The 13538-nt window shown below is 38.5% G+C and overlaps 1 non-coding gene across 1 annotated transcript; it reads left to right on the forward strand.

Moving 5' to 3' along the window:
* Positions 1-535: 535 nt before the first annotated feature.
* On the forward strand, positions 536-643 carry LOC112714236 (small nucleolar RNA R71). Its single transcript, XR_003159189.1, has one exon. It is a non-coding gene; the product is annotated as a small nucleolar RNA R71 (small nucleolar RNA).
* Positions 644-13538: the final 12895 nt, after the last annotated feature.

Here is a 13538-nt window from a genome sequence, read left to right on the forward strand (position 1 = left end):
CTGTTGCTGAGAAGATGATGGAAAAGGCTTGCTATTGTTGAGCCTAGTTTGTCCACCATTATTAAAGCCTTGTTGAGGCTTTTGTTGATCCTTCCATGAGAAATTTGGATGATTTATCCATGATAAATTGTAGGTGTTTCCATAAGGTTCACCTAAGTAATTTACCCCTGCAAGGGTTATCAGGATCATAAGCTTCTTCATCAGAAGATGCCTCTTTAGTATTGTTGGATGCATTTTGCCATCCATTCAGACATTGGGAAATCATGTTGACTTACTGATTCAACATTTTGTTCTGAGCCAATATGGCATTCAGAGCATCAATCTCAAAAATTCCCTTCCTCTGAGGCGTCCCATTATTCACGGAATTCCTCTTAGAAGTGTACATGAGCTGGTTATTTGCAACCATGTCAATAAGTTCTTGAGCTTCTGCAGGCATTTTCTTTAGGTGAATGGATCCACCTGCAGAATGGTCCAGTGACATCTTAGAGAACTCAGACAGACCATAATAGAATATATCCAGAATGGTCCATTCTGAAAGCATGTCAGAAGGACACCTTTTGGTCATCTGCTTGTATCTTTCCCAAGCTTCATAGAGGGATCCACCATCTTTTTGTTTGAATGTCTAAACATCCAATCTAAGCTTGCTCAGCTTTTGAGGAGGAAAAAATTTAGCCAAGAAGGCCGTGACCAACTTATCCCAAGAGTCCAGGCTATCCTTAGCTTGTGAATCCAACCATGTTCTAGCTCTGTCTCTTACAGCAAAAGGGAAAAGCATGAGCCTGTAGACTTTAGGATCTACTCCATTCGTCCTTACAGTCTCACAGATCTGCAAGAACTCAGTTAAAAACTAATAGGGATCTTCTGATGGAAGTCCATGAAACTTACAGTTTTGTTGCATTAGAGCAACTAGTTGAGGTTTTAGCTCAAAATTGTTTGCCTCAATGGTAGGGATTGAGATGCTTCTTCCATCAAACTTGGAAGTAGGTGTAGTGTAATCACCAAGCATCCTCCTTGCATTATTGTTGTTAGGTTCGGCTGCCATCTCCTTCTCTTGTTCGAAAATTTTAGTAAGGTTGTCTCTGGATTGTTGTAATTTAGCTTCTCTTAGTTTCCTCTTCAGAGTCCTTTCAGGTTCTGGATCAGCTTCAACAAGAATGCCTTTTTCCTTGTTCCTGCTCATACGAGAAAGAAGAGAACAGAAAAAGGAGGAGGAATCCTCCATGTCACAGTAAAGAGGTTCCTTATTATTAGTAGAAGAAGAAAGGGAATAAGAAGAATGGAGAATCCAAACACAAGGGTAAGGATAGAGGTAGTGATTTGAGATGAAGAAAAGTGTTAGTGAATAAATAAATAAATAAATAGAGGAAGATGAGAGAGAGAGAATTCAAAAATTAATTTTGAAAAGCAGTTAATAATTTTTGAAAATTAAAGGTGAGATAGAATTAAAATTAAAATTTAAAACAATTAGTTAATTTAAAAAGAATTTTGAAAAAGGGATGAGATATTTTCGAAAATTAGAGAGGAAAAATTAGTTAGGTGATTTTGAAAAAGATAAGAAACAAACAAAAAGTTAATTAGTTAGTTGAAAAAGATATTAAAATCAAATTTGAAAAGATAAGAAGATAAGAAGTTAGATAAGATATTTTGAAATCAAATTTTTGAAAAAGATAAAATTTTGAAAAAGATATGATATAAAAGATATGATTAAAAAGATATGGTTAGAAAAAATTTAATTTTTAAAATTAAAATTAATTACATAACTAACAAGAAACTAAAAGATAAGATTCTAGAATTTAAAGATTGAACCTTTCTTAATAAGAAAGTAATAAACTTCAAATTTTTGAATCAATCATATTAATTGTTAGCATAATTTTCGAAAATAAAGATAAAATTAAGAAAAAGATTTTTGAAAAATATTTTAAAGATTTTTCGAAAATTAATAAGAAAAATGAAAAAGATTTAATTTTTGAAAAAGTTTTAAAAAGATAAGATTTTTAAAATTTGAAATTTTGACTTGACTAACAAGAAAACAACTTATTTTAAAAATTTTTGACCAAGTCAACCCAAAATTTTGAATTTTTGAGAGAAATAAGGAAAAGATAAATTTTTTTATTTTTTGAATTTTTAATGATGATAGAGAAAAACATAAAAATGATCCAAAACATGAGGATTTTGGATCAAAACACATGATGCATGCAAGAACACTATGAATGTCAAGATGAACACCAAGAACACCTTGAAGATCATGATGAACATCAAGAACATATTTTTGAAAAATTTTTGATGCAAAGAAAACATGCAAGACACCAAACTTAGAAATCTTTAATGCTTAGACAATATGAATGCAAAGATGCACATGAAAAACAATAAAAGACACAAAACAAGAAAGCATCAAGATCAAACAAGAAGACTTACCAAGAACAACTTGAAGATCATGAAGAACACTATGAATGCATGAATTTTCAAAAAATGCAAGAAATATTTTTAAAGCATGCAATTGACACCAAACTTAAAACATGACCCAAGACTCAAACAAGTATCACAAAATATTTTTGGTTTTTTTTGTTTTATGATTTTTTTGTATTTTCTTTTATATATATATTTTTTAGATTTTACTTTGTATTTTTCGAAAAATATATAGGAAAAAGAAAATAAGAAATTCAAAATTTTTAAGAAGAATTCCAGGAATTTTTCAATGTTTAGCCTAAAGCTCCGATCTAGGAATTGGACATGGCTTAATAGCCAGCCAAGCTTTAGCATACATAGTTCAAGCATGTGAAGAGGAAGCCTCAGTTCAAAAGAAATTGGATATGGCTTTACAGCCAGCTTGGATTCAACATGCTTCATGAAACTCTAGAATCCATTCTTAAAAGTTTTGAAGCCATAGAATAATTTATTTTTAATTAAAATTTTTTCGAAAATAGGGATAAATTTTTTTTTGAAAAATTTTTGAAAATAAAACAAAGAAGAAAATTACCTAATCTGAGCAACAAGATGAACCGTCAGTTGTCCAAAGACGTTTAATATACTAGTAAAAAGTTCTATTTATACTAAACTAGCTACTAGGGTTTACAGAAGTAAGTAATTGATGCATAAATCCGCTTCCGGGGCCCACTTGGTGTATGTTTGGGCTGAGCTTGATCTTTACACGAGCTGATGCTTATCTTGGAGTTGAACGCCAAGTTGTAACGTGTTTTTGGCGTTCAACTCTGGTTCGTGACTTGTTTCTGGCGTTTGACTTTAGAATGCAGCATAGAGCTGGCGTTGAGCGCCAGTTTACGTCATCAAATCTCGAATAAAGTATGGACTATTATATATTGCGGGAAAGCTCTAGATGTCTACTTTCTAACTCCATTGAGAACGCGCCATTTGGAGTTCTGTAGCTCCAGAAAATCCATTTTGAGTGCAGTGTGGTCAGAATCCAACAGCATCAGCAGTCCTTTGTCAGCCTGTTATCAGAGTTTTGCTCAGGTCCCTCAATTTCAGCTAGAAATTACCTGAAATCACAGAAAAACACACAAACTCATAGTAAAGTCCAGAAATGTAAATTTAGCATAAAAACTAATGAAAACATCCCTAAAGGTAGCTAGATTATACTAAAAACTACCTAAAAACAATGCCAAAAAGCGTATAAATTATCCGCTCATCACTCACTTCTCCCAAGCCAAGGAGCAAAAATTTAGCCGAAAACCATGTTTGACATTTTGTCAAACACTTGGTGGGAAAAAAGCTTAATCATGAGAAAAATAAGAAAAGACTTGGAATTAAAAGCAACAATTATTCTCAATCAACAATAATAACATAAGAAATCATGAAATAAACATTAAACATCAAACTCATCAACAAGAAAGTGGAATTGCAAAAGAGAAACAAAATTTGACGATATCTTGAATGAGAAGAAAGAATAATGATAATATAACCATAAAAAGTATTAACAAGAGAATACTTACAATGAGATTAGCAATATCCAGTGATAAAAAATAGAAATGGCACTTGGAATATAAAACCTTAATAAAACCCTAATGGAGAAGATGAGAAAACTTAGAGAAAACTAAACTAAAAAAACCTTCTATTCTACCCCTAAAACTATACTAATGCCATGCTATGTTATTTCCTTCATTTCCCCTCTAATATGAGCTCTAAGACTTCAAAAATAGGCCCCCAATGCCCTCAAATCACGAGGCACGTGCTTTTCTAATGAGGTCATGCACGGACACCTATGCGGACGCACAGGCGTGCGCATCCGCACACTTTGCAAAAATTCTCTCTTGTGCGTACGCACAAGAAGCTGTACGCACGCACACTAGGCGATGCTAGGCAGGACGCGCAACACGCTTGAACTGATCTACGCGCTCTGCTTGGGTTCCTGTGTGGGTGCACAGAAGGCTGTGCGCACGCACACGTCTCTGAACTCTTCTCCTTTGATTCTTCATGCTTCCTTCATTTTGCAAGCTCTTCTTCCATTTTCTCCAACCCATTCTTACCTTATAAACTTGAATTCACTCACAAACAACATCAAGGCATTGAATGGAAGGCAAATGGAATAAAAAATAGATCAAATTAAGCATAAAAGAACATGTTTTCAATATCAAGCACAATTTGGGAGGAAAGTTCAAAAGCATGCTATTCAAGGGAATAAGTGCAAGTTTATGTGATGAAATCCATTTAATTCTAACCGAAAAATCATCATCAAATATGGATTCATCACCATTCCACTTAGAGCTTGATGATGGTTGCCCAACACCAAACTTAGAGTTGGTTTTTGGGGGCTCTGTTAGGCTCTGTACTGAGAGGAATGGTTGAAGTACTCCATGTTTATGAATGGTGCTTCCTTCAGTTGAGGTAGAATGAGGTTTATGAACCTTGAACACAAGATAGTCCTCATCTAATTACAGGATTAGTTCTTCTCTGTCTACATCAATCACAAGCTTGGCTGTAGGTAGGAAGGGTCTTCCAAGGATGATGCATTCATCCTCTTCCTCCCCAATATCTAGGATTATGAAGTCAGCAGGGATGTAAAGGTCTTCAACCTTCACCAACACATCCTCTACCAGTCCATAAGCCTTTTTCATGGACTTGTTTGCCATCTCTATTGAGATTCTTGTAGCTTATACCTCAAAGTTTTCTAGCTTCTTCATTATAGAGAGATGCATGAGGTTTATGCTTGACCCTAGGTCACACAGAGCCTTATCAAATGTCATGGTACCTATGGTGCAAGGAATTAAGAAATGTCCGGGATCCAGCTTCTTTTGAGGTATCTTCTGATGAACCAAGGGATTGAGTTCCTTGGTGAGCACGGGAGGTTCTTCCTCCAGTGGCTCTGTGCCAAATAGCTTGGCATTCAGCTTCATCTGAATTCCTAGGTACTGAGCAACTTCGTAACACCCTAATTAGCCTAACCTTTACCTCGCGTCGAAAAGCAAAGGTTAATCAAAGGTTACGACAGTTCTAAGCTCATACATATAGTATATAGAAGAAATAATAAAATAATCTAGAAGCCCGATAAAGGATATAGCTAAAAAGCAGGATTTAAAAAGCACAAAACGTGCAAACAAAGCGTCTAACTTAAAGCACAAGATATAGATATAATGTAACAAAAGATAAGAGAATAATAGTATAAGAATCTAGCCACAGCTCGCGGAGTTTAAGCCAGCTAGTTATAAACAGACAAAACAGAACGAGACAGTAAAATCAGCTTATACAAACTTGTGTCTCTCAAATACAAGCCTCTAAGCAAAAACAAAATACAAAAGCGAGAGATATATATAAACAAAACAACTAAAAAAGACTTCAAGAGTAATAGGATCCTCTGGTTCTGTCACCATCCAAGCAGCTCACCGAGGTGGGTTGCGACCTGCATCTGAAACACAACAACAGAATATGGTGTGAGAACTGGAGGTTCTCAGTATGGTAACAGTGCCCAGTGATGTAGGATATAAGACCCCGGGACACCAAAGGCAATCTTAGACTTCATATCCATCACAAGATTCAATCTTAAGGCATAACTAAAACAGTAAAGCAATATTTAAACCATAATACAATAAAAAGGTAATCTATCTTAGTGGATTTTCTATTCTAACCAACACCACTGTCCTACAGCCTTGACCAATCTATCCTTCATGCGATCCCATCGCCACCACCTTCCGAACCTCCTCAATCCCAGTAGAAAGCACAATTATATACAATGCAAGTAAAGCACAAGTATTGGCAAGTAAGGCAAGTAATTCAAGTAGCAATTAGACATGTTATATAATTAGGCAAGCAATTACAAGTCACAAAGCAAACAAACAGATAGAAGATGAACATGATGAATGCCTGTCCTACTGGCTATGATATCACATTGTCGATTCAACTGCCAACCCGAAACATCTCCATGGAGATGTCGCCCTTCGGAATCATCATTGGGAACCCCCGAGATATGACGCTCGGATCACCGTTCAGGATTTTGTGCCTACACACTCTATTGATCCGAAGGGATGCGAGCGGGATACTCTTGCCTCAGACCTCACATCTCAACGTAAGCGGGATTAACCACCATCCTTACGCCGCCGCTGCTACCTTGACAGGCAGGATTAACCACCGTCCCTGCCTGGCACATAGCATCTCATAATCTCAATATAAAATAGTAGTTCAGTGGTTTTTCCAAAAACATTTTCAATACATCAATGAATCATCATTGCAGATTCGAATCCTCGACTCATCTCAACCACTGTCAAATCAACATTCCCATTATGAGTTCTCGACTCATCTCAACTACTGTCAATTCACATTTCAGTTCCAAACTCAACAATTCATCAGTTCTCATTTCATATACCAATCTACCTTCACATGCCATCAATCCATCCTCAATACACCAAAAACCTAAGCCTCCGTTTTCTAATTTTTCATAATAATATCAACTAAATCCCTTAGGTTATTTCTCATGTTCTCATACTCAAAAATTAGCCCAAGAGTCTTAAAATGGTATCACAAAAGCTTACAATCTTGTTGGGAAGGTGGAATAGTTGAAAACAAAGTTAAGTTTGTGAAACAGGGCGTGCACGTGCGCACGCACAGGAGAAGTTTAAAAACATGTGCATACGCATAGAGGTGTGCGTACGCATAGAGGTGTGCGTACGCAAAGGTACAAAATTTTATAATTCTGTTCGCGTGCACAAGGCGTGCTCGCGCCCTCTACAGATTGCCCTTCCAAACGTGTGCGTGCGCATAGGGCAGTGCGTGCGCACAGGTTGTAAATGTTAATTGGGTATGTGCGCGCACAAGCAGTGCTAGCGCTCTAAACAGATTGCCTGCCTCTGCGTATGCGTGTGCACATGTTTAAAAAGTTGTAGGGGTGAGAGTGCACACAAGGCTGTGCGTGCGCACATACCAGAAATCACAAATTTTTGCAACTTTGCAAAGTTTCAGATTTTGACACCAATCTTTGAATGATCATAACTTCCTCTACAAAAATCCAAATTTTACAAACTTTATATCAATTTGAAGACTTTTCAATAAAATTTAATTCTAAACCAATTTCAACAAATTTTGAAAACTGAGACATAAGTTATGATCAGACAAAGTTCACTAAAAAACCAACTTTTATCAAAAGTTCACAATTTACCAATTTCCTCATTTTCACAACTCAAACCAACCAAAACCAAATAAAACCTTTCCAAACTCCATTTTCCATCATAATCTACTCTTTATAACATATTACACCATTCTCAACCGTTAAACCTCAAATATATGATACCAAAGTCAATCCTCCACCAACACAATCACCAATAATCATTTTATCACTATCAATTCTCATCATCAATCTCATTCTTGCTTTTTATCAATATCCAACAATATACAATCATTCAAAGTCATAAAACATCATACCTCAACATCATTACTTCTCAACATAGCAATATCAATTCAACATACATAATCAATCAACCATCATCAACAACCACAAAAATCCAAACCTATCCTATGGGTCACTAGCCTAAATGTCCATGAGTATTATATACCACATAGAGAAAACCAAAACCATAACTTGGCCGATTTTCAATATGCTAAAAACCTAAATTGGGCACAAGCAACCTTTCAATCATAATCTAAGCCACCAAGAATCTCCAACAAGCATCAACAATCACCAACAAGCTCCAAACTCACCATAATCAAGCTATATATACATAAATCATCATAAATCAACCTAGGGCTCATTATAATTGAAATTTCACAAGGGTTCAAGAGCAACTCACCTTACCCAACAGTTTTTGGAAGCCAAAATCACAAGCAATCAAGTTCTAGAGTGTACCTAAACTCCCAAAACACAAGATTTCTCTCAAAACCAAACCCCAAAATTCGAATTTCACAAGGGCACAAAAACTGGGCAGAAAATTTCAAAAAGCTTACCACAAAGCTTGAATAGAAGTGATGGGCTCGGTGAGAGCTTTGCGTAGCCGCTGACGACACGCGAATCGGAGCACCATAGCTCGAGATATCGCAGATTAAAGTGAGAAGAGAATAGTGCTTCTTCTCTCTTCTCCTTCTTCTCTCAATTTCTGGTGTGTGTGTGTGTGTTGTGTTATGGCTGAAGAGTTCATTAATGAACCTTTATATATGTTGGGCTTGGGCCCAATCCAACCCGTTAGCGTTTTTAGCATGGTTCGCCCAACTTTGGGCCAAACCTTTAAAATTAACGCCCGATTTTTGACTTCTATTATTTTTCTAAGATTTTTGACTGTGTTCACTTTTTCTCGCGCTGTACCGGGCAGACTTGAACCGGTTCTACTGGTTTAGCTATCGGTTTGCGATTTTTCACGGTGTTTTGCAGAAAACATATTTTCTGAATCAGAAAACCCTACTGAGTCCAAAAATATATTTAAATCCTCAAATTCTCATTCTAAATTTTTGGAACCTAATTTGGGCAATATTAATTACTTAATTAAATGATTAATTAAGTTCGGTTCTTACATTCTCCCCACCAAATAAGAAAATTTGCCCTCAAAATTTAATGACTACCTGGTAACAGCTCAGGATAATCCTTCTGCATCTCGGACTCCAATTCCTAAGTATGCTCTTCAATTACTGCTTGCTCCCAAGCTACTTTTACCAACTGAACTTCTTTTCCTTGCAGCTTCTTCACACTAGTTTCATCGATACGCACCGTTGTTACTTGAAAAGTTAAGTTCTCGGTCAACTCGATCGACTCAGGCTCTAATACTTGTGTCGCATCCAACGTGTACTTATGGAGTTGTGACACGTGGAATATGTCTTGCAAGTGGGATAAGTGAGGTGGCAAAGCTACTTGATACGCCACGGGCCCAAATCGCCTTAGAATCTCAAACAGTCCTAGATACCTCGGATTCAACTTCTTGGTTTTGATTGCACTTCCAATCCCAGTTGTCGGTGTAACCCTCAAAAACACATGCTTTCCCACTTCAAATTCTAATGGTTTCCTTCTCTGATCCGCATATCTTTTTTGTCGACTCTAAGCAGTAAGAATTCTATCCCAAATCTTCTTAATCTTTTCCGTAGTCTCTGTCTGGACCCAATACACTTGCTTCACCAGATTCATACCGACAAAGTGGAGATTGGCACTTCCGTCTATACAAGGCCTAATACGGAGCCATCCCAATGCTCGCATGAAAACTATTGTTGTATGCAAACTCCACCAATGACTTGTAATGGTCCCAACTTCCGAGTTGATCCAATACATATGCCCTCAACGTATCCTCCAATGTCTGAATAGTCATTTCCGACTGTCCATCTGTTTGTGGATGATATACGGTATTGAGGCACAACTTCGTACCAAAAGACCTTTGGAAAGCTCCCCAAAACCTTGATGTGAATCGAGGATCACGGTCCGATACTATGCTCGATGGCACACCGTGCAACCTTACTATCTCCTTGATGTACAGCCTTGCTAACTCCTCCATAGAACAGTACTCTCGAATAGGCAGAAAATGAGCGGATTTGGCTAAACGATCCACGATCACCCAAACCGCGTCAAATCCCGACCTAGTCCTTGGTAAACCGGTCACAAAATCCATTGCAACTCCTTCCCACTTCCACTAAGGTATTTCAAGTGGCTGTAGCATCCCCAACTATTTCTGATGCTCTATCTTTATCTTCTGACACGTTAGGCACTTCGATACCGCTGTAGCTACATCACCTTTCATCCTAGGCCACCAGAACATCTTCTTTAAGTCATAATACATCGTCGTACTTTTAGGATGAATGGAAAACCCACTATTATGAGCTTCCAACAACAAGTCTTGCCTCAAACTTCCGACATTCGGTATGCAAATTCTCCTTTTATACCTCCATAATCTTTCATCATTCTTGGTGAATTCTCCATGCCTCTTATCACTAACTGGTTAAAATAACTGCTGGAGCTTTAGCTCATCTTACTGAGCCTTCTGTATCTCTATTTTGAACGTACTCAAAATCTATAACTGATTCAAGCAAGCTCTTCCGACAACTTTACCAATATCCAGCTTAAGAACAACAAATTTATCCAGTAACTCTTCTTCCTTGATTCTCATCCAAGCAATTATCAAGGACTTTCGGCTCAATGCATCTGCCACCACATTCCCCTTTCCAGGGTGATAACTTAGTTCAAAATCATAATCCTTTAGCAACTCCATCCACCTCCTCTGACGCATATTAATTCCTTCTGATCAAAGATGTACTTGAGACTCTTATGATCAGAAAAGACGCTAAACCTTACTCCATACAAGTGGTGTCTCCAAATCTTCAATGCAAACACAATCGCCGCTAATTCCAAATCATGAGCTGGGTAATTTACCTCATGCGATCTCAACTGACGCGATGCATAAGCCACCACATTCCGGTGTTGCATCAACACACAACCCAAACCCTTCAGTGACGCATCACAATATACTTCAAATAGTTCATGCGGTTCCGGCAAGATCAAAACAGGCACCGAAGTTAACTTCTCCTTTAAAGTTTGAAAACCTTTTTCACACTCCGACGTCCACACAAATGGTACCTCCTTCCTTGTCAACTTAGTCATCGATAGTGCAATCCGGGAAAACCCTTCAATGAATCTCTGGTAATATCCGGCTAAGCCTAAGAAGCTTCTGACTTTCGTCACTGTTGTTGGTCTTTCCCATTCCATCACCGCTTCTACCTTAGAAGGATCTACTGCTATTCCTCCTTTACTCACCACGTGACCTAAGAACTTCACTTCCTCATTTCAAAACTCACACTTGGACAACTTAGCATACAATTTCCGCTCCTTTAAGATTTGCAACACAATCTTTAAGTGTTCCTCATGCTCCTTTGCCGTCTTAGAATAAACCAAGATATCATCTATGAAAACCACCACGAATTTGTCCAAAAAGGGACGAAATACTCTGCGCATGTAATCCATGAACACAACGGGTGCATTCGTTAACCCAAAGGACATCCCCACAAACTCGTAGTGTCCATAGCGCATCCTAAACGCAGTCTTAGGGATATCATCCTCTTTCACCCTTATCTGATGGTAACCGGATCTCAAATCAATCTTGGAAAATACTCTAGCTCCTTGCAGTTGATCCATCAAATCATCTATCCTTGGCAGCGGGTACTTGTTCTTCACAGTCACTTTATTCAACTGTCGGTAATCCACACAGTCGCATTCGTCCATCCTTCTTCTTCATCGGAGCCATCCTATAAGGCGCAATTGACACTGCTCCAGCTCTTGGCACCAATTTAATCGCAAATTTAATCTCTCTTTGAGGTGGAAACTCCGGGATATCTTCCAGAAACATATACTTCCAGAAAGTCTTTAACTATCGGGATCTAATCTAAGTTCTGGGTATCACCCAAAGCATTAGCAGCCAACAAGATATAACCCTGACACTCTTCCCCACTACAGTGCACCATCACAGAGTTCAGGTAATAACCCTCAGCTATCACTGCTCCATTTTCTCTTTCCATCATAAACTGAATCGACCGCTCAAAGCAATCCAACAAAACTCGGTTCTTTGATAACTAATCAAACCCCAAAATAATCTCCAACCTAACCATGGGTAAACAGATCAAATCATGCACAAAGTCTCTACCCTCAAGTTTGAATCCTATTTGCCTACACCCTGACTTAGTCACCACCGTCTGATGTGGGGTATGTACATGCCTATCACCAATTAAACATATACCTCTCATCAACAGATCCGCCTTAGAAGCATCTTTGGCATTCACAGCAAAGACTCGACCTTGATGCTAACTCTGACCCACATTTGGGTTCTTCCAACGAGTGCAATCACTCGTAATATGACCAGGCAATCCACAGTTGAAGCAACCACTCTGATTTGCTCTTCCTTTGGCGTACTGAAACTGATTCTAAGTGTTCTTTTTGAAACTGCCTTGACCTTGAGGCGCATATCCTCCTCTCTTAAAACTCTGACCCCTCGGATGAAAATACTCGCCACGTCCCTTGCTAGTATTCCCTTCATGATTGTCTTTGCACGCAGCTACTATTTTGGCATACTCCTCAACCACCCTCGCCTTATTTACCAGATCGGAAAAGGTACGAATCTCCATAGGAGCCACAACAGTCATTATTTTGTCCTTCAAGCCCCTCTAGTACTTGATATATTTCCAGCTCTCGTAGGTCTCCGGGGCACCCTGACACACCCTAGAAAACCTACAAAGCTCCTAAAATTTGCTTGTGTAGTCTGCCACAGACAAGGAACCTTGCTTCAGCTGCATAAGTTCCATCTCCTTGGCTTCCCTTGCAGACTCATGAAAGTACTTCTTATAGAAGGCCGTTTGGAATACATCCCAAGGAACATCGGCATTCTAAAGTTGTAGCAAGCGGGACTCGGCTTGCCACCAGTGTTGGGCCTCTCCCAGATGCTGATATACGGAAAACTCTACATATTGGTTATTCGGAACATGCTGCGCCTGTAAAGCACACTCCATGGCCTGAAACCAATTGTCTGCTTCCGTGGGGTTAGTTAATCCTTGGAAAATTGGTGAATGAATCTTGAGAAAAGTTGCCAAGGTCATTGGAGCACCTCCCGTGTTATTGCTATTTCCCTCAACATTCTCATTCGTGTTTCCTTTGCCATTTCTGTTTCCATTCCCAGCCGATTGGCCTAACCTCTGCACAGCCTGCAGAGTCACAGCGGTATTAGTTTCTACGGTGTTTGCCAGATTAGCCATTGCCGCCATAAATTTTGTATGGTTATCGGCTGGCTGCTCATTCTTACTTTCTCGTGAATGTGCTCGACCTCGCCTGCGAGTGGCCATTAGGGTTCCTGTCTACACAAACAATCGATATCAAGGTGATCAGTCTCAATATCAAAAGCCTAGTGCTTCAATTATCCCAAACAGGCACTCACAAACAAGCATGCTTTGCAATACCAAGTAGATAACCTAATAGCATCAAAGAAAAAGACATACAGAGTATGCAATGAAGTACAATCGGTCCATCTCTCAGGCTTACGAGGACGAACCGCTCTGATCACTAAATGTAACACCCTAATTAGCCTAAACTTTATCTCGCATCGTAAAGTAAAGGTTAATCAAAGGTTACGATAGTTTTAAGCTCA

This window comes from Arachis hypogaea, chromosome 9 (assembly GCF_003086295.3).
Source record: "Arachis hypogaea cultivar Tifrunner chromosome 9, arahy.Tifrunner.gnm2.J5K5, whole genome shotgun sequence".
Classification (NCBI taxonomy): Eukaryota; Viridiplantae; Streptophyta; class Magnoliopsida; order Fabales; family Fabaceae; genus Arachis; species Arachis hypogaea.